Source organism: Varroa jacobsoni, unplaced genomic scaffold (genome assembly GCF_002532875.2).
Source record: "Varroa jacobsoni isolate VJ856 unplaced genomic scaffold, vjacob_1.0 scaffold_1095, whole genome shotgun sequence".
Lineage (NCBI taxonomy): Eukaryota > Metazoa > Arthropoda > Arachnida > Mesostigmata > Varroidae > Varroa > Varroa jacobsoni.
In genome coordinates this window covers 132,247-151,880 of record NW_019213997.1, presented here as the reverse complement: position 1 = coordinate 151,880, position 19,634 = coordinate 132,247, and the positions used below count along the sequence as shown (strand labels likewise).

Sequence of the window (19,634 nt, the reverse complement as noted above, 5' to 3'; positions counted from 1 at the left end):
GTTCGACTAGCCAAGGTGATGATTTGCAAAGATGTTCGAGAACCGTCTACAACTTGATATAACGGTTTACGATCTTATCAGATGGTTTCAAAATGTACAGATTTCTTATTGCGGTGGGATTTATACAGATTGGATGGCATGCAAGGACTATCCCTCTGAAAATCCTCTTGTTGGCACGAGTGTTACATTACAGAATACGATCCTGCTGTTCACTTAACGGTCTTGCAACATTTACCTGTTAGGTTTTTATTGAATCGCTCTAGCTTAAACATTATCTGTGGTGCTTTCTCTGATTGTATGCCACATCGTGCAGGTAGAGTGTCAACCTCAACGGCGTAATGCCATCGATGACGAGTTTTACCCAGACACGGTACCTGAATGACGAGACCAAAACGGCGTTTGTTAGAGCTCGTATCAATACGCATGTATATAGACAACAAATATTTTACTACTCACAGAAAACTAGTTTACCCTAGAATAATAGCATTTTGGTGAGGTGCACAGACAGACTGAAGTGTATTCGGAATTATTCCGTAAAGGAAACAACGCGAGCGGTAACTAAGCGAGTGGATTCACGCTCAACGAATCAAGAACAAGGAGAAGACACGCAACTAAGTGGGAAAAGATGGCCAACTAGCCAAGCAACAAAGCAGTCCATCTGTGCTTCGACCATTTATGTTCCGGCGGTCCCTTGTCTCATTGTTTTATGAAATAGGGCGTCTCACTCAGTGATAGTGCGTCATGGCGCCGCCTTCTAGATAGATTTTTTAACGATTGTCAACCAAAGTCAGTGTGTATTATTCCAGTACAAAGACAAGGCCCGTCTGGCATGAACGGGATAGGCAGATGAATGGCTTTCAGATAAAGTGTGCGTCGGATGTGCATTTTAATCAAAGACTTTAATGACAGCATTACTTCAAACTATGAACCAGTTATATTTAAAATGCATATAGGGGCGCACAGCACTTATAGGACCGCCACATTTTCTCAGGACGGTGAACTACTTATCATCAAACTAGGTGACGATGCGCTGTCTTCTCTTTGCCAGACGCCAAAAAGAATCGTCCTCTGAAAGAACCGAATGAGCAATATATCAATCAGTCGTTGATTTTTCTACTTATCCATCGTTGAGAGATAAGGTGGTGTTCGCCGAGTTTGTGTTTTTCCGATCATTTTATTCGTTATCGCTTGCCTCAGATCAATGGTATACAATGAAGGCTGAGCGTTCCATGTATTCTAGTATCGTTCCTTTCTGCTATCCAACCAGGATTACGCGCAATGTCTCATACGTATCAGCCAGTGTAGCATGGACATCTATACCCGCCTTTGCGTTCTACGTTGAGTCCGTCTCCTCGATCGACAGTAATTAAGTACTAATGTATAACAAAATTGTTATCTCAGTCGCGTTCTAGACGATCTAAGGCAACGACACGAGCTCAACGGTAGAAACACAAGTTTGTGAAACATCGTCGGGAAAACCTCTACAGCTCGTCGCTATGGTGACTATCTATACTATATTGTAATTGTTTATAAGACAAAAAACAACACGCGATTTCGCGAGCGGTGGTCATGATCAGTCGTTTGGGCGTTGTCTACGTAAAGGTCAAAAAAAATAGCCCCCACAACACAGAAAATTGGTGCTACGAGGCAATGCCTGTTGGCGCCCAGGCAGCGATAATGTCTCGCCGTTCGCTGCTGCATTTGCGCGGCGTCACCTTCGAACGGTCATCGTCCTCGTGTTCCCCAACCAGTAAAAGTTTGGTTCCTCTCTCCACCAAAGAAAGAACCATAGGAGCGCCATTAACGGTTGCTTTTGGTTTGATACACCATCCGCCACTAGCCGATTCTGAGAAAGCTATCAAGTTTATAGGTACAAAAACCGAATATATGTCGTGATATCATACAAGGTAAGTATTGTTTTCAACTAGTCTCCGTAATGGTGCAGTGGTCACGTGTGTGCCTAATCGATTTAGCAACATACCAGGCAGCCTAGGTTAGGAACCGCGCGAGGAGATACCCAACTCGATGCAGTAGGTGTTAGCTGTGCTTAACGGCAATATTCGATGTAATACTCGGAAACACTTATTAATAGCAAATAGAAATTAGTTATAATATCCGACCACTTTAGAACGAATGTACATGTAACTGGTTTCGGTAGGGAAAATTGTCCCAGAAAAGACACTGAAGGTGGCAGCTATGGCATCCTCAAATGTCTATGTCTGCTTACCGACACAGTCCCTTTGTTCTCTTATTTACATGTGGCAGACGGGTCCATGATTCTACAGCAGCAAAAAAAAATAGATTCAGTCATATGGTGACACAAGGAGTATCGTGAGTAAAGATCACGTAATTTGACGAACACAAGTGACTGTTTCAATTGTTTAAAGAAACGGTAATGGCAGTTACGCCATTTGTAAAGATCAAAACGCCCCTATCAAAGCTTTGGTGGTGAGAGCCGTTGGTAGCCGTACTGCTGCAGGCTCTGTTGTTGTTGTTGTTGAAGATATTACAGACGCTTGGCATCCAGAAGTTGAAATTTGTCGACGTCCAAGGTTAGTTGCGTGCCTTTGCCTGTAGCAAGAAGACAAGGGAAAATTAACGCCAACGATTCGAGTGAAAGAGGTTCAAAAGCTTTTAAAACAGTTAAGGGTTACGTGGCGCCGCCACCCTTATGGCTCCTGCTTTCCCATTCTGAGGGCCCGCGATATGCACGTACCCAAGCTTTCATATTTATCTGCCACAAGTTACTTTAGCATATGTAGTAATTGGTTTCTGAGACAAAACGCCGGGCTAAGTGTAGTTCGTACCTCAGCTCACTCTGATGTTCAGCATAATCAGGTAGGCATCTCGACTTTAAAATACATAAAAAGCGTAGAACAACTTTGTTCAATACCATACAAGGAAAGTTTCGAGCAGCTTTCGGTTTACGTCTGCACAACGAATCTGAGAACTATGAATGGCAAGCTGTTAAACTCTCAATGACTCTATCGATGCTGACTGCTAAACAAGTACAATCACTGCTTGAACTAATACGGTATTGTTCTTAGTAGCCGTACGCCAAAGACCCGCGAAATTTTGAATGGTGGTTTTGTCGAAGTCAACGTAGATGGCTTACCGGCTTGTTCAACTTGCCGCTAACGGACAAGTGGCTGGTGTCAGATACCCTAGCGTCATTGCCCTACCGCTGTCAGTAAGTGCAGGGTCGCAGGGCAAAGTTAGTTGATAATGGCTACAGTTGTTGTGTGCCCGTGAAGGGCTATGATTTAGCCAGGTGCTGCTCCCGCTGCTGCGCGCAGTCGACGATAAATCCGGCAACGATGAATGGGTAACAGCAATGCGTCTACAGTACAGAAACAGCCCACAGCGTCTCTTCGGTGACTCCTTTGCGTAAATTAAAAGGAGGCAATGGTAGCGGACGTCGATTATAGCATGACAATAATAATGCCGATGCCGAAGATGTAGCCGATATATACATACACCCGACAGACGGACAAACAAACAAACAAATTTATATATATGTATAGGGGGGAGAGAGAGAGAGAGAGGGGGGGGTCGCACGCAAACAACTGTCTCAATATTAATCCCTAAACTTTAATGGGATCGATGATAGTGATCATCGTTGTTTTCCCTCAATCAACAACTCCAGTTGATTTTGTCCAACCAATAATCAAAGCATATAAGTATTAACACACTTTTTGAAACTGAATAAATAACACCACATATTTTTGCCGGAAATGAAACTGATCATATAATTTATGTTAATAAATGAGCGTTTAGGACCAAACAAATTTATCCAGTTCGATATAGGTCTTGAAGTTTAGGAGCTGCATTAAGTTATTGATCAGATCGCTCAAAGTTGCATAATTATTGTTATATAACCGATATTGTTTCAAAAAGGGTAAACATAAAATCATATTAATGCCGATAAACCGGTCGAAGAAATCTCATCAGTTAACAACCGAAGCTCGAACTTGTACCTCTGGCAACCCTCATTAATCAGGAACTTCTTTGCAATTTCTTTTTCTAATATATCTCTTTTCATAACATAAGAGAGATCCTCCATTCTTGGGCTTTATCAAGCAGGCGGCATTCAACGATTCATAATCATTTAAATCACAGAAGAGCCACGTGCTACCCAGTCAGAGTTATTTTTTAATCACTCCGATAACAACGGCAAGTTCGTTAACAAAGCTGTAAATTCAAATGACTGATTCGGGCGTCAAAATACGACCGCAAGATTTGCCGGTGCATCGGGGATGTCTAGCACTTTATATATTCGAGTGTATACTTTAAAAGCTTTCTCTGTACTAATTATTCATTCAATTCTTGGCTCTCTTATCTTTATTTATTCGATAGATCAATGAAAAGATTAGTATAGTATCGTCTACTTGTCATTCATCAATATAAAAGCAGCAAACTGTATTGGAAACACCAGCGATTCGTCAACACATTTCTGTGTATGCCCGTTAGGCAGCTTTGGCTTTGTTACATCAATGGCCCTAGAAGTGCTTTCTTCACCTGGGAAAGATGTCGGCAGCGATCGCAGAGGGGCTTGGCCAACAACTGAACCAATAAATGCGGCGACAGCGGCGGTGCTGGACCGCAGTCTATCAATAGCCTATAGGTTTGTATAGAAAGAAACCCTATTTTGTGATTTAGTTTATGAACGGATTGCCATTAAGGGGGGTCGCTTGATGACGCTCATACCGTAATTTGGAAGCATATATAGTATTATAGTAATTGTCATGACTATCGTACTAAACGATCCTGAATATATCCAAAGTCCCTCATTTCCGTGCCTGAATTACCCAATTATAGCTAACAAATACGCTACGATCACTATTTTATATGGTTCAATTGCGCATTTTATCTTTATAGATAAATATAAAAATGCCTGGTGATAGGCCTTAAAGTAATTAGAAGCGCACCGTTTTAGTTATCATAGACAAGGAAACTAAGAAAAACCGTGGTGAAAATATTTACGCTGCGTAATAGAACGACATCACGGGCTTAATGAATCCCCCAGCGGGGAATCGAACCTCTGTCATATAGAGTTATATACGTATGCGGGGTGGTGCATTCAAATTGAGGAAAACTTGGGTGAGCTGTTTGTCGTAACCGGTACATTCGGTACAAAAGGAAGGCCAGTTTCTTCTGGAACAAAACAGCAAATTCATCATAGCGACCAATAGTGAGCGAAGAAAAGTTTTGGCTTAATCTTTTGGCGCTACACACGCTTTCACAAGTATTAACTACGTTTTTTTCGGCCAAAATTGACGGTCTGCGCCATTGCCAATTCTTACACGGCTTCTGAAAAATTTGAAGATTTCTATAGGGCAAGCCGGAAGGTTCCCATAGAGTTTAGATTTAAAGAGTACGAAAATTCATCAAAATGGCTCAAAAAGTTATTTTTAAAAGGCCGCTTTAGAAAGGCGAACATCAACTGCCAATTAGATCGTCAATATAAAATTCTCGGCTGATCATTTTAGAGCTTTTTACACTGTCTGAACTTCTTGGCCATTTTGAGCCCTGGATTTCTGAGGCTTTTATCGGGCTACTATCAGCTCAAAACGTAGATTCATTCAGATGTTTTGCACTTTGCGAATTTAATCGGAATTAATTCCGGAATTTGTACGGAACTTAACCGGCATACAGTTGGTAGTAACAAACTATTTGCGGACCAAAGAATGCATATTTTTAAAATGACTAACTCAGATCTTAAATTAAGGCAGAAATCGTGACGAATGATTGTCCTAATGAACAATCATGACCTTTATAAGTGACAGGGAAGTCCATTGATATATTGATTTTTTCCTTAGATACAGCGTCAAGTAAGATGGCGTTAGAAAACTTCTCAATCTCCACACGTCATCCTCTAAATATATACATACAATTGTACGTATTACAAAAATGTCGATGCAATTGGCCAGCGCTTACATACGCGGTTGTGAATTACCGGCCAGATTATATAATATAATGAGGCGTATAATATAGCTGTAATGGTAGGTCTATTATATTTATTACATTGATTGATCGCCTCAATCGGCAGCGCCGACTGAGCCTACCAGTCGAGCCTACCTTCTCTACTAACGACATATGTGGCGGGAGTTGAACACGAGGGTAGCACGACGTATCAATCGTACGACTAACAGAGGTTGCAGACGTCCACAAAGAAGTAAACAGCACCAATCTTTGATAATAACAATATAATAATAGTAGTTTATAATGACGGCTACGAGAATACAATTATAGAGCTATTTGATTTTTTACGCTCTTTCATACCGGATAAGTGGGCGCTTTTCGTCGAGATAGAAGCTAAACAATAGACTGTTGTGCGATTTCTAAAAAGGAGCAATTAAATAGGAGCTGGTCGCCGACAACTGGTGCGCCAGTCTGCGTTTCCAGGTTACACGAGGAGCTACTGGTAATAATGGAGATGGCATGGGGCGAGTGGAACACAGAGGGGTGTCAGGAGTCCTTTGTTGACTGTGATGCAGATGTCTGATCTAATTTCATCCAGTAACTGAAAGTGGCCGTATTCATCGGGCAACAGTTAAAGTTCATCGCACGGGCAATTTACACAAAATGTTTTGGTGTTCTCATAGCCATGTTGAAATCATACTTAAAGGATAAGCATGATGGTGATGGATGAAGTTACTGAGTCAGCGTTAACAAGGCGACAAAATCTGTAATTACCATTGATAAATGTACTGTTCTGTAGTTGTATAATAAACAGTGCGGTCAAGCGTTTCGCGAAGAGGTCTTTTCAACGTTGCATCGGTGACTACGAACAGCTGTTTAGGAAAAGTTGGGAATCACATGAAAGCTTCTAAGAGTCCTAGTTGAAAAAAAAACGTACAACTCAATGTGGATAAAACTTTATCGACTTCGTTGTATGGCGAGTAGTGGTTCGTCTTTGATACTCATCGTTTTTAGGCAAATAATATTGTCCCAAATAGCTAGCTCTAGGCATCCGTCAAGCCGCCTCCTACAGATGTCATGTCTCGAATAAAATGTATGGAAATCTAAGTCAGTACAAGAGCCAAACACACGTTTTCGTAATAATTCTAGGCATTACGTCTTAGAAATTTCCAGTGTCTTTAGCTAGTTTCCACCCTCCATGCCCTTTGCACCACCATCCATTTTGCTACCATGAAAAGCGATTACCGAAAGTACGAAACCTTAGAAACGTAGTGGCCTCCCCGCTCCTCATAATGTTCAATGCAGAGAATGCTTCCCGAAATTAGACATGGCAAAATATTTGGTAGCAGCATCTTCTTTACATGTTTCCCATCCTAATACCGAATAATGAGGAACACCTGGATGGTTTGTATAGGTCGTCGTAGAAGAAATGGTCCGGTCCCAAATCGTCGTCTTTTTCTTATATCTCTGTCATTGATAATTTTAGGCAGAAATTAAATTCAGACATACGATCAGAATACGTATGAGCGAAAAAGTCAACTCTACGTGTTCAGTGAGCTGAGCTGATTCCTATCCCTATTGTTTGTTGTTGTATCGTTGCAACTATTATTAGCTTATTTGAAAAATATGGTAGTCAACCAATCGTGCTTAATTACTGTTTCGACTTGGTCAAGCCCCGTGGTTGAAAAGCCAGCGGAGCTTGCTATTTCAAGTCCCGCCGTAAACATATGCTACACAGTAAGCGTGATCAAATGAAAAATGTCATTTTTTTTAACTTGTTTTATATTATATTCACTATACCCTTTCTCTCTCCTTTTTCGCCGTATAATGATCCATTTACCTAGAAAAGCGCTACCAAACCCAGCTTTATGATAGCAATACGAGTCGCAGCAGCGGTAACAGTAACAACAGCTATGGATGCACGATCCCCCGCCGGCGACCTAGGCTGTTCAGGCGTGCGTCTACAAAAGCCCGACAAACTTTCTTTGCATTACTCTTTCATCCTGAGCGTCGATCAGTTCTAACGCAACTCTTATAATAATATATACTGCCATTATACTCTAATGTAAGATGTGCCCTTAATAATTACTATCGCTGTAAGGCGTCCTTTTTTCTGGAGCAAGCCATGTTTCAGTGTAACACTCATTCATTTATATCCACACGCGCACAGTTGTACATATATACATACATGCAACAAAAGTGAGGGCTACCAGGCATAGAGCTTAGTGAGTGCCGAGGTTTCGCTCAACGTCGATTCGCAGTATCCGTGTGATGTAACAAGCGTCATACGGTACGCTAAACCTCTCTATGAAAGCTATCGTTAGCCAGTGCCAACGGCAATTCCCTAGATGATAGCGGCAACTGTACCGGCAACAAGGAAAAGGTCGAGACTACCACAACCGTCGCTGCTGTTCGATGTGGAGGTCATTCACCCAGCGAGGCCCAGTCAGGCAAAAAAAAGCCAGCCGTCCCACAGTCTCAGGCCAAGTAACAGAAGAGAACCCAACCTAAGCCCCGTCGCAACCGCCAACCACCAGGCACCAGCATACCGTCGCGCCTGCGAGTATCGGCTACAGTAACACGCCGGCAAAGTAGACGCCGGTAATAGTAGTAGTAATAGGTAGATGCGTAAATACTATTACGTCTACAAGGGAATAAGAATCAGCCTACACTCGAACTCGGCGCAATATAAGTGGCATCTATTAGTAGGAGCAGCAGTGGTCAAGCAGCCGTTATGGTAGTAGAATCAACAGAAAACTCACGAGTGGATTAGGGTAACAAAGAACGAAAACTTCAGCTACGTTGAGCTGGCTCATCCGGGACTCAAGTGGTAAACCGCCACAGTGTCGATCGGATATCGGGAAGTCAAAGCCCTTGATCAAGGAGAGATACACACACACACACGGATAAAGGTGTCACTCGAGAGAAACAATAACAGCGTTGGTCTTACGTCAACGAGAATATTGACCGTCCAGAATGAAGGCATTGAAAAAACGCCAGCGGGATTACGCTTTCTTCTCTTGCCCATTCCAAATGAATTATCGATAAACAAATACAAATTAGATACCTGAACGGAGGAACAAGCATGGCAAGCAAGAGCAGAACAGATGAAGAACGACGGAGTGGTAGGCTACAGGGAACGACACAAGCGTCAGACAGGGGCGGCCTATGCGGGGACGGGAACTGGCTAAGACTACATGTCATTATTATTATTCATCGTGCGAGCTAGGTAGCGCAGTAGCATACATACTTTTCTACGAAAAGACACGCGGTTCTTGTTCTGTCGAGTGTATAGTATGTGACCGCACATATATCTGCCTTGTGGCTTCATTTCCGCTCGTGTAAAACCGATATGTACGCCGTACATACACATAGTATATATCAGTCAGATGACTTGCGTTCCATACACATATAAAATAGTACTAAAGTGCTGCGATTACCCGATTATATCGCCCAACCGTCATAGCTTGTCTTTGCCAGCTATCTGCTAAGCAATTTCTCCTACTGACTCTTTGTTTATTCGTCCGTGGTAGAAAATTGCAAAGCCCAACGAGTAAAAGTCGTTTATGTTATATATGTATCCCATCTTAGAGAAGACCTATGATTAAAGTTTTACTCACCATGGCGTCGGTCGCACCGTTCCCTTCGTTGCACCGATTACTGTAACACGTGGTCATACTATCGTTAGATAATTGTCTCATCACGTTCAATATACTATTATATGGATACGTGTTTCTATCCTCCATGTTTTACGTGATCTTCGGCAAGCTTTCGCGGAAAGTTTTGAAAGGTTAATGCACTAAGTCCACGGCGTACATACAGTTAAAGCTGTATGCTCGGAATTGTCGACGTAAAACAGTCTCTGATCATGCCAAGTCAAAGAGGCAAAACAGCTGCGTAGACGCGGTTCCGCGGGAGAAGATAGAAAAAACAACAAAGGGCAAAATCTATTACTCGCTTCAATAACGATGACTACAGTTTAATCCTCTAGCTGATAAGGATAACACTTGACCCAGAACTGATTACTCGTGTTGAACGAGATCCAGGGACATTGGAGACCGTCTTCTTCAAATGCTTGCTCTGACGAGCGATGTTTCTCGATCACCTCTTAATACTTAGCTTTCAATTGAGGAACAGATGACATATGTTGATCACAGCTGCATCAGCTGTTGGTATAAGCAATTTTCATTAGCACACAGGTTGTGTGGTACGTGTGGTTGGCAGGACCATAATCAGCGACCCCCTGGTCCTCTTAACTGCTAATTTCGAAGACAGATATGATCTAGCTCGTTAGTCGTTAGGTATCCAAGTTCGCACGCACATATAAAGCACACTTCACGGGGCACTGACACGTCGTGAACACTAGCCGATAATTAATATCATTGGATGATGATGATGCGTCTAATGGTGGTGTGATGGTCAGGTAATTCCAACGCTAAAGTTCGATAGGGTATTAGGTTAACGATGTCGAGTGTCGTGCTCACAATCACAGGATGATGATACACGCTCAGCCGTTTGTAGGGCGGACAAGCGGGTCTGCAGGGACATCTTGTCACCATTTACTTGACCTGAAAAATATATTCAGACTCTGAGCTCCGCTACAGCTAGGCTGTCGATCAGATACTTTTGCTCTAGTGTACTATGCAGATACGAATATGACTGATGACAGTGTGACAGAATGCCATTGACCATCCATTGCGTTTGATACTTGCAATGACTAATCCAAGCCAATGGTCGATCAATGCTCGTACAGGGTTGCAAATCGTCATGGCAGTCTACAGTCATCAGACATGGTTATACTGGGCAACTCAAGTAAATGAACTCAGTATAAGTTAGCGGAATCCATAATCCGTCACACGAATGCCTGATCCGTCCCCTGCCTCGGAGCAGATTCGATTACCACACAGCAAGGTCAGATACATGTATATGCCAGAGTAACCCAGCTCTGCAAAGAAATGCAAATTCACAGTCAAGAGAAGCAATTTCGTTTTACGGCTAGTTAAAGATTAGGGACAAAGCGTCAAACCATGAATAGCACAATTACAGAACTAGTCAACTAGATCAATGCTGGACAATTATGGGCTTAAATGTAAAAAAAAAAAGGTATCTCGCGTTTCTCTATGCTATAATAATAACCGAAAAGATCGGAGAAACCTAACACTATATTATGGATTATCTTGACGTCAAGCGTCAGAAATAGTCCTATTATTAAATAGAAACATCAAAAATATTTGGCTTATCACTCTAGCGCTCAGCCCGCGCAGATAATACTCCGTTCTGATCCGTTTTCTTCTGCATTCACATTATTTAATAACTCGCGCAGCTTTCGCTAGTCTTAGCTTCCTGCTAAGTCCAGAAGGGAACTAGACGGCACACGTTTTTACGGACTTTGCGATGCGATACGTCGATAAATGTTGTCCTCACCAGGAACTGGTGCATCGGTTATTTTGCTTTTCCTATTTGTCAACTTCGTGCACACACGTATAATTTTACAACGATAGAATGTCCAAAACAATTAGTGGTCCAATGCGCTGACTATATGTACGTAATTTTGCCCGTCTACTGTTCTGCGATTGTCGGTCATACTTGTTCAAAGGGTCATATTAGGTAGATTATGTCCTCGCCCTAAAACACTTGGATTTTCCAACGGTTTATAATAGGTGATAGATCAAGTAACAATTGAGCTCTGTGGCTTAACGCTTAACGCCGAAAGAGTGCTTCAGTCTCTTGGATGGATTGATTTAGATCTACAGGGTGTATATGAATATACTATATTATTAGATTCTGAAGTTAACAGTAAATAGACCACAAGGAGATTCGATTAAAGAGCGAGTTTATCCAACGGGTCGTATACTTTATTGTGGCTTAGCTCAGTTATCAACTAGATGGGACGAATCATTATTTGCGCTCAAGAAGAACGAGAGTGGAAAGATCAGCGGACGCCGGATGCTGTGCCGGGGGAAATGCCCCGGATGGCTGTGGCGCCGTAGCGCCCCTGGCTCTTGCACATTGAACTGAGTTCACTGATATGCGACGTGCCTCATAACAAGCTAGGTATGGACTCTCTGTAGGCGTCTGTTAATTTACGCTTACGGAGACCTCTATTCGCCAACTCGGGTGGTTGATTCACCGATTTTTTACTCTTAGATTTCGTTGTTTTACGCCTCCTACTTCGTATCCGCTCACGTACAGTCTACATACGGAGCCTCCTGTGAAGCTCGGCAGCGCAAAACAGCCGATTCAAGCCAATGATGGTTGGTTGGTTCTTGCCAAAAGCACTTTACGATGCAACACCACAGCAGATTTATCCTACAACAGCACAATACGCACACTACATATACGGCTACTACCGTTGCTGCTATCACGAGTAGCTCGTTCGTCGGACCAACGGTGCTTTTGTATGGTGCACTCCTTTGCGGTCATACGGTCAGCCACAATGGCCACACGCGCTTTTTGATAGCTGGTTGCGCCTAGCAAGCGATTTTTTTCTAGCTTCTCTAGCCAGCGTTTATGGAGCTCTACGAACTTTCGACGATCGTGCTACTAGCCAGGAGACTGTACGGACGCTTCAGGCCACTCAGGACGACAGTCCTTGACACGAAATTCGCTTGAAAAACCGACAAAACTCGCAGAACTTGTGCCGAGAAACGTCCGTCGCCCACGGAGCTTACTAACACACGACCGCTCTCGGCCGGCGGCCAGGGGTGAATGACCGCAGACTTCCTCCTCAGAGGTCGTTCACCCCGAGCAGCAGGCTGGTTGGTCTTTGGCTGGCCGCCGCTGCCACAAACAGGGAGATAGCATCAGGAGGCTACCGGTTAGCAAGACCACCGTTGTGGGCTCGAAGAGAGAGAGGGGCCCCAAAGGGACCCAATTTGTTTCTTGAAAATGCCACCGAGGGCGCCGTCAGCGCCGAACTCGCTTGCAATCGTAGACCTTTCTGCGTATTGTAAGCGTTCGATTCCACATCGGAGTCGTGGGGGTTGTAGGGAACGAATAACTATTGTTATTGTTGCTACACACGCGTAGCCAACTCTGTCAACAAGAAAAAACAACAAACAGCACGGATCAAACAACATTTCTTTTGCTTTCATAGTTCCATATTGTTTCTGCTGCTGCTGCTGCTATTGTTGACTTGCTAGATGGAGAGCACAGGGGAAAAAGGACAAGGGAAGCAGGAGGTAGAGGGACAGCGTACCACTCAATTTGCAAAGTTTTTTTGTGCCGTTAAGCACACTGTTTCAATAAAGATTTCATAGGTTTTTTTCTAAATCATAACAACTTTCTTTATTTCAATTAAGAATTCTAGACAGGCAACACCAACAGTTGTTTGACCCAGCTATGGTCTGTCCATCCTATTCGACTGACTAAATAAATATTTACTTCTTTTTCACAGTAATTCATACTGATTCATAGTATAACATTGAATCGATCAGTACCTTTACCCTTCTTGAATGCAAATGGAGAAGTCGTTAATGAGTAACTTTGACCTCGCAACCGATCAAAAGTTTGTACCATATTAAATTCCATATTATAGACTATATTAATTAGCATATTATAGTTCCTACCAGTTTTTCAGATCGCTTGTAGAGCGCTAGCTTATTTTAATTAGCGATGCCCTTCGTTGGTGGTAAAAAGCAAACAATGCAAATGATATAAACTGAAATTCATTGACACTGGTAAGTGCTGGCTATTCACTTCCGGTCCATCTGTAGACCGTCAACAATTGTGGAAAACGTTAGGCAGAGTTGTGAGTTGCAATGGCCAAACAATATCAAGCTTTGTATCAACTTAATTCTTTATCAACTTTTAGTTATTAGTCGTCCGGTCAATATCGTTAAACCCCTTTCGCTCTCGATATTGAATCGAGCTTGACTTCGTTCAGAAAAGCGGGCAGAGCGATATATGACTACGTACTAGAGCGCAAGCCTTCTTTGTGCGACACTATGTAGCTTGCTTGAAAAACCGGTCGAGAGATATGCGGGCACAATGCCTGTTTCTGATCACATTAATTCTCGATAGAGCAAATGGTTGAGAAACATTCTGAGCAAACATTATAGATCGAGGTCTCGTACAGCGCTGGTCAGCTTTGCTTTGGTCTAGCAACAGTTAGTCTTTCTAGAACAATTAAGCAGACTTTTGCGCGAAACTGGTTAACTTTTGCAAAGTTCTACGCCCACTTGAGATCGCAAACGCCGATCGATTCGACGCGAGGGCCAAGTGGTTTCAAACTACAGTAATATCTTCAGTAAAATACTTATATATTTATAGGGGTTTTCAAATAAAACATTTTGAAGTACGGTCACGCCACTGAGTAGAAAGTGAGGCGGTTGATGGATGATTGATTAGTGGAACCTGTGGCCTGTGCAGGCACCATACTGATCACGCGATGTCCGTTTTCCAGGACACCTTCCCATGTTGAACTTCGAAGTACGATTATGGTAATCGATAGTTTCATGTTCACTATTAGTTTTAAAAAAATAATTCGCGTCTACGTCGCTGTTCTCGGTTTGTGTCGACATCTTGGACACGGTGCATCCATCTCGGTTGTATAGGGCGACATGATAGTCTATTTGTTCCTGACTGTTTATTATTATTACTCTATTCCAGATGCAACTGAGAATTACTTACTAAAAATAAGGCTGTTAGCAGTCCATATTCCGTCCGCGATGTACTATACGTAATGACGAAATAGTTATCATTATTTTGAGGCTCATTGTAAAGACATACACATGTATTACGTATTACCTAAGTAAGAAACCGTACCAAAAAGCTTCATAGCCTCCAACTCAGGGAAATTTATCTTTTTGGGTAGTTAGTCATAAACATTAAACATGTTTGTAGGTATTGGTACTTGTTTACAATGATTACTCGATGATTAATTTCTCAGCCCACATTTACATGTTGATATGTACTTTTCAGATTTAATGTTAGTTCAAGCTTGAGATCTGAGTATATTAACCACAATCGTGAAACGACCCAGCGGTAGCGAATGGCGAACGGCTTAATTACGAGGGAATAATTCACACAGGCGTACAATACACCTGCTCGTATGCCAGAATGTGTAGAACATGGTAAGGCAGTATCTGGACCAAGAAATTGGTGAGGTTAGAAGGGTATAGAACAGACTCAGTGAGCGGGATGGTGGAAGAACTTCAACGCGAAAACTGTAATAGGACAACAGTCAAAGCTAACAGCTGGACGGGGTTAACACGATAAGGTCATCGGACGATTGCAACTAGCTCGGGAGCAAAACTATGTTTCAGGCCGAACAATTCTCAACTCCTTCTACGTTTCAATGGAAGGGTCGTACTGGGGATTATGTGAAGATTCGATCTTATTCGCACGGCAGTAACGACTTTAAATTAGATTAAATTAAGCAGGAGCTCTGAAGAGTTTATTTTCAGAAGAAAAAAGTATGAATCTGCCGAGCGAATATGCTTTTTATTATTATTAGTCTTTGTCCATGCTCTTCACAGAAGACGTGTTCATTGGCTGTGCGCTGGCATGGAGCTTATGATGGAAAATAATGGCAGAAAGTAGATATTCTCGTTTCTATTTTGAAATACAATGGCAGATGGCGGATACCATGCCATAAATACAGTAAAATAGAGGCTGACAATACGTTTTCTTCGCTTTGATTGTGACGAAAAATAGTTCTTTTATAACACTGCATCTCGAGATACAAGTAACTGCTCCTTTAAACGTTGATACTTGTATTTACGATTCTAAGATACTTTCGAAAAAATATATAAAAATACAACGTCGCAGAGGACAAAAAACTTGCATGAATTTTTTTTAGGTAACAATAAATAGTTTTACATCTTGTACAGCCATTAGGTCGTTTCAAACGGCTGGCTATTTACGACACGAAGCGAAGCGCGTCTGTACCTCGTTTCTTGCACAAACCTTAACTACCCCACGTGACTGTGAGTTTAGTAATAGGTAAACATGTTACCACTACTGCGTCATGAGGATATGATGGCTATGACATGATAAAAAGAAATGTGGAAGACTTTAAACACTCAAGAAAGCCTCAAAAAAGTAAAAAAAGAAGGCTTTGTGTGTATGTGTGTTTATAAACTAAGTTTATGTATATCTATAGAAAGATAAATTCAAAATAAATAGTTGGTGGAGCAATGCATTTTATAGATCTCTAAAGTAAAAATCTATATGTAGACAAAGCGTTAAGCACGTAGAAGGAAACATCAGTAGTATTTTTAATTTTATTTTGCTTCGAAATGAATGCTACATATAACATTCGAATGCTTTTTTCGATTTCATTTTTAATTTAACCTATCTCTCAGTCCTTTCATTAGGTTAGACATGTGCAAAGACTTTGCTCTGTCTATTAGCAAGACAACACGTAAAGCCTAACGTTGGCCAAAGGCCGTCGGGGTCACTTAGTCAAACGGACAATCAACGTAGGATAAGGCGACGAACGAATTATCAATATTTGAAAGTAAACAGAGCGTCTAAACTCTGCTCTGTTACTCTTATCCGCGGCCACGATGTAGGTGTGATAACCTCGAGATCATTGACCTTGGATAAACCTGAAATGGCCTTATAAACGAAAGGTGCAGAGGTGGGGAGTGGTGGAATAAAGCGTAACTAATGCAGCGGGGGCTCTCGTCTGGCAATGCATCCACTTTTGAACTAAACCTTAGGTGTCCTTTCTCCATTACGGCCACTCCTTTCCATGCGTATGCCATAACTCCTATGCAATAGTGTATTTCAAAAGCTTTCTTTATTGCTCTTTACAAAAGATTGTCTTCCAATTGGAATCATGTTGTTTTTATCATAGTAAACACCGAACAGATAAGTCTACATTGAAAGAAGGCTGGGTTTAGGAGCTGAAACAGAATAATATGTAACCCAGAGTTTAATCCATGTACTTTGCGCTGGCCTATAAAGTATTTCGACCTTACGCTGAATATATACTTCTGTACCAGTATTAATATATAGTACTGGTTTGCCTGGGTACTATTTCCGCTCACTAGATAAAGTTCCAGCTTCGAGTAACTTATACTAAGTCGTTCATACGTCTCTTAACTCCAAATTGACATTTACATTTTTAGCGGTATTTGAATAGATTTATTGAATAATAACGGAGTTCTAGGAGACTACACGGATCCTGGCTAATGCGGACTTGCGTTAACGCAAATACCAACTTGATGGCCTTTTAAGCACAAGTTCACCTCTATAGTAGTTTTAGAAATCATACACTTTTGTTAATAAATGTTTTTACTTACGAAGCAATTTTCTAAACTGTGAGATGATATATAATAATTTCTTTCACATGCTATTGTATGCAGTGTCTAGTTAACGTCTATTACAGGCCGAATTTATAAGTGTGAATTGCTTTTTTTTTTACTTTTTTTTTGTTTGGCTGCTAATCGCCGCTTGTAGGTCAATTATTAATTCTTCGTTGCCTTCAGAACAACTCAGAGAGGTTTTCCGTTGGTAAGTAATGAAGCAATAGCTGTAAACGATAAATAAGGTCAGATCAAGTTTATTTACAAAGTGTTTTCTCATAATGTTTTATGATACATCTGCATAAAGGGACTTGTGAAAACGATGAGTCCTTACCCGTAATGTCACAATCGATAATACCTACCCTCAGTAATCATCAGGGACAAGCAAGGTCAATGAGCTCTCTCTTCTTAAAATTACTAATTTCTTCATGTTCCAATATGAATTAGGTTTGAAACTGAGAGTAACCAAGAACGCCGAGGGGTATTAAAGTTTTCGTATCTGCATAGAATATACAAACGAAGATTATGTTATATGTATAGGATACGTTCAGCATTATCGTTTCAGTATGCCTTATAAAAACCTCGTTGGATTAAAAACGGTTAAATACAAATAATCAGTCACTTTTGTGAACTTTACGTAATTCAGTCAACTTGAATAGATGCTAAATGCGGTTGTTTTATATCAAATTGATACCCGTTGATCCACAGAATGTTATTACTTCATGGAAGAAAATAGACATGCGGAGGACCAGTGAGTTAGGCACAGAAATCTTTGCGTATCACTTTTACTTTTCCATCCGTCCAGTAATTCGTGTTTCGAGGGATGACGAGTGCGGTTGATTGTCTCTAGTTAACAGCTGTCATATGTTAAAAAAAATACTATGTTTTTACGGAACTCTAGTAGTGCTCTTTTGATTAATATCGGTCTTGATAAGAGACGCTTACTTCCCATGTAGCACTTTGCCACAGGTTCTCTGAAAACATCATGTTAGGTTTGATTATCGGATTGTCTTGACTGATCGAAACCAGAGGTTTTTCGCTGCATAAAGCTGCTATTGTTTTTGTTCATTCTAACGGGAATTGTTTGTATGAGACGTACTTATAAACAACTGATTGGTTGAAAAATACGTAAGGGTTGGGCAAACATGGCCTCAGCGATACTTTGAACTGAAAAACGGACTTTGTTACCAGGAAGTAAAAAAAAAAAAAGAGAAATATATACTCCTGTTAATAATCTGGATCATTTACGAGAGACCAAATTTATTGGTGGAATAATGACACCAGTATGTATATCACATTAGTTTCACAGACACGTTACAGGAGCCGTAAAGTCGATACGAAATGTTAATGAAAAAAAGTTCACTTGCTCGCCTATTTACTAATTCGTATGGCCGTGGATAAAGTAATTTCACATAGAACCTGGTGTACTATTTTCTCCTATGATCTAACGAACTTGATATTATGCTTGAGACTGTCGCCAAGTAATTATGTAACTTCATAAAAATAAGGTTACACACACCCTAGTGAATGATATTCGAATATTGGAACTCAAAATCTGTACTATTTAAGAGCAGAGATAAGGAGGTTCGCAAACTATTGTCTATGAAGTCAAAAGGAATCGTCGCACAAAACAAGGGCAGCAATCTAATCATATGGAGAATGACTAAGATTCTATATATTTTCATTCTGACTGAAAAAACCAACCACTAAAAAGAACAATTAATACAACAGTGATTAACGCAAAAATATTAAAAAGCTAACAGGTACCGCCAATAATGTGATAGGTTTCTTCCTTTTTTTTGTGAGCGGTCTTTATTACACTGCTTATTGCGTAACGTAAATACCACAAACGTTGCGACAACATATTTTAGCAATATGATTTAAGATTACTATTTGTCTAGCAATGGCTTGTACCACGTATTTCGTACACGTAAAGGGCCCACTTATGGTGGGGTATGCACAGGAAGTTTACGTCATCAAATTTGGGTTATATTCGGTTGATTCTTCAGCGCCAGCCTATAAACAGGTTCACAGAGGTTAATCATTTGCTGACGCGCAGACGGCCTGTATTTGTTTTATTCCCTATGTAAGCTGGTTGTTTCTAAGTCGCACCCATAGTATGTGTAGCATATGTATGGTCTGTTCAAAGATATATTAAGGTGACACTTAACCACGGTATGGGAGTGAGGTACGGGACAAAGCCCCTTTTAGACAGCGAACATGTTTAGTTAGAATAGATTATTTAGTAAAAAAAAGTTTGAAGTTATAAAACTTTAGTTAGAATAGATTATTTAGTAAAAAAAAGTTTGAAGTTATAAAACTAAGTATCAATTCTGTGGAGCTGTAATGATTTTAGCTATCGTTTAAAATCACTAGGTTTTGGAGCCATTATTGTTTGATAATAGGGCTTACCTTCCAATAGTCGTTATCTGCGTGTCTTGCTATGTATGAATAACG

At 41.1% G+C, this 19,634-nt stretch overlaps 1 protein-coding gene across 3 annotated transcripts in view; it reads right to left on the bottom strand.

The window, feature by feature from the left end:
• The window catches only part of LOC111266530 (uncharacterized), an 87,435-nt gene extending 77,333 nt beyond the window's left edge, over window positions 1–10,102 (bottom strand). For all 3 annotated transcript variants that reach the window (XM_022844070.2, XM_022844068.2, XM_022844069.2), the window contains exon 1: window positions 9,543–10,102. The gene's annotated coding sequence lies outside the window, so the exon portion shown is untranslated. The remainder of the gene's footprint in view (window positions 1–9,542) is intronic.
• Between the last annotated feature and the right edge of the window lie 9,532 nt (window positions 10,103–19,634).